The following is a 2,485-nucleotide window of genomic DNA, read 5'->3' as shown; positions in this document are numbered from 1 at the left end:
AGTTCTTTTACTTCACACTCATATTCTCCTAAACAATCATTCTCTATTCCACACTCCTTTTCTTCTAAACACTAATTTTTTCCTAAACACTCATTCTCTATTCCACACTCATTTTCTTCTAAACACTCATTTTTTATGTCACACTCACTTTCTTCTAACCACTCATCTTCTCCTAAACACTCATTTTTTATTCCTTTTTCGTTATCTGTTTCACGCTTGCTCCTTTCTATACAATTATTTTCTATTTCGCACTTGTTTTTTGTCCCACTCTCCTTCTCCTTGCAAATGTCACTTACAATTTTAAATTTGAATAAATTCATAAATTCCCTACCTAACACAGCCTCATAGCCCATCGACTCGTCTGCCACTACTAGTAATTCAAAGTTGATTCGATTTTTGTTAATAATTACAAAACTGGGTATTTTACCAAAGATGTTAAGTTTGCTATTGTTTAGTCCAACATAAGCGTAATCCGCATTTTTATTCAAAATAAATTCAATTTCTCTGTTTTTCTTGTCTTTGTTAAACTTATATAAACTTAAATCATCTTCTTTGATTTCATTTGAACTTAATCGTGAGCGCTCTTCCGCTTTATTTAGTTTATTTTCCGACTGGTGCTCTAGACATGATAACTTTATAAAACTTATTGGGCTCCCTGAGTCGATGAGGCAATCTAAGGACAAGCATTTGTTATTGTAATTGCTAATGTATATATTAAATTTGTATATGTATTCGTTATGTACCTTGTTCTTCTTTTCGTCACAGTGTGACACCTGGTAACTCATGCTGCCGCATCCGTATCACGCTCCTCTTTCGCGCTTGGGCTTGCGGCACTCCCCTGCCACGTGGCCCAAAGAGTTGCAGTTGTAGCAGCGAGTGGGTGTTGGCGAGGCTCCAGTGTTTGCCCCTTCAGTTGAACCGTACTTCTTTGGCAGCATGATCTTCTCGAACGCCTTGAGTAGTTGATATGGAGCACCAAAGCACTGCATGTGGGCTTGCCTACGCAGGCCTACATCTGGGATACCTGGGATAATGACTCCGTCGATAAACTCCTTGTCGTCAATGACTATGCCAGCGGATGCCAGCGCCACTTTGGCGTTGAAGTACATTGAGAACTCCTCGTCACGTCCTCATGAACGGGACTCGAACTTGCGGCGGAGCAACAGTTTGCTTTCCTTGGGATGGAAAGTGTCTTCCATTACGTTCAACAACTGATCGATTGGAAACGACATGTGCTACGGACTCGAATGCAGCCACACCAATGCTTTGTCCTTAAGCTTCGACATTAGCAGCATTAGTAGTTTCTCATCCTTCAATTTGTTCACTTTTGCGATGGCCTTAAACTGCGCGATCCAAGTTGTGACGTCATCGTTGTTTCCAGAAATGTTGCCATGATATGTTGGCAACATGTCTTTGGCGGCATTTAGCAGCATGACGCCAGCGTCATTGTTGGCGGCTGGTGTTGTGTTCTCTACTCTCCCTTCCTTCTCTCTCTCGCTCTGCAGCTTTAGCAGCTCGATTTGCAATTTTAATATTTCAACCTCTGCTCGATATTCGCCGTGGTTGTTGTTGTGCCTCTTTGCGTTCGCTCTTCGTCGAGTCTTGATCTGCGGCTGCCTCATCTTCCCTCTCGCTCTCGCTTGTTTCGGCTGCCGGTGGTCCCTGTCCCCGAAGCTCTACTGGTATTTCGTTAAGTCTCGCTGCCATGGCGGCTTTGCTTCCACCTTTTGGTTGATTGAGGGACTCCAGCCATCCGCGCAGCTGGGCGGCCGAGAACTCCTCCGTGCCGACCAAGCCCGACATGTTATTTTCAGCGATGGCGTCTTCGACGGACGAGAAAATAAAAATGTTCGTTTTTTTTCACCGGCGGCGGTTGATCCTATCCCACTTCTGAAATTGTAGGCCGTCTAACCTGGGAATTGTAGTGACCAATATCGGTGTGTGGGTGAACTGCCTGTGTACAAAAACACAAGCCCGGCGATTTGATATAACTCTTTTTATTAGCTGCGCGTCTGTCTCTCACGATCGCCATTTACAAAGTGAAGTTACTTTATTATCGATGTTTCTTATCCGATATCTCACTATTGGTATTTCCCGCCGAGTGTATCGATGGTGCGGTAAATACCAATGCGCGCTGTATGCTATTTTAAATACTAATTGAATGCCTTACTAATTATTACCTTGCTACAGAGGTAAACTCTAAAAAGTTCGTGGTGGTTGATCGCCGCCTTATAAATCCATGCTGAGTGGGAGATATAAGTGACTTGCAAAGATGTTGCAAGTGCGGAGTTAAAACCTTCTCAAACATTTTAGGAATAGCGGATAACTTTGCTATACCTCTATCACTTTTTGCGTCAGACTTGCTACCGTTTTTATGGAGAGGAATTATAAACGATTCCTTCCAGATGGGGGGAAAGAAAAAGAATCGATGGACAGTGTGAATAGTTTTAGCAAGGGTCCACAGAGAGCCTCGGCGCAGTACCTG

At 43.3% G+C, this 2,485-nt stretch overlaps 1 long non-coding RNA gene across 1 annotated transcript; it reads right to left on the bottom strand.

Annotated features, from left to right (window-relative positions):
- Positions 1 to 450: 450 nt before the first annotated feature.
- Positions 451 to 1,026, bottom strand: LOC117186772. The gene is made up of 2 exons (XR_004471683.1): positions 744 to 1,026; positions 451 to 673 (listed from the first exon to the last, which is right to left on the bottom strand). It is a non-coding gene; the product is annotated as an uncharacterized LOC117186772 (long non-coding RNA).
- Positions 1,027 to 2,485: the final 1,459 nt, after the last annotated feature.

The sequence above is a fragment of the Drosophila miranda genome, chromosome XR, assembly GCF_003369915.1.
Source record: "Drosophila miranda strain MSH22 chromosome XR, D.miranda_PacBio2.1, whole genome shotgun sequence".
NCBI classification, from domain to species: domain Eukaryota; kingdom Metazoa; phylum Arthropoda; class Insecta; order Diptera; family Drosophilidae; genus Drosophila; species Drosophila miranda.
Note: the sequence above shows the minus strand (reverse complement) of the source record. Positions and strands in the feature narration are given on the sequence as shown.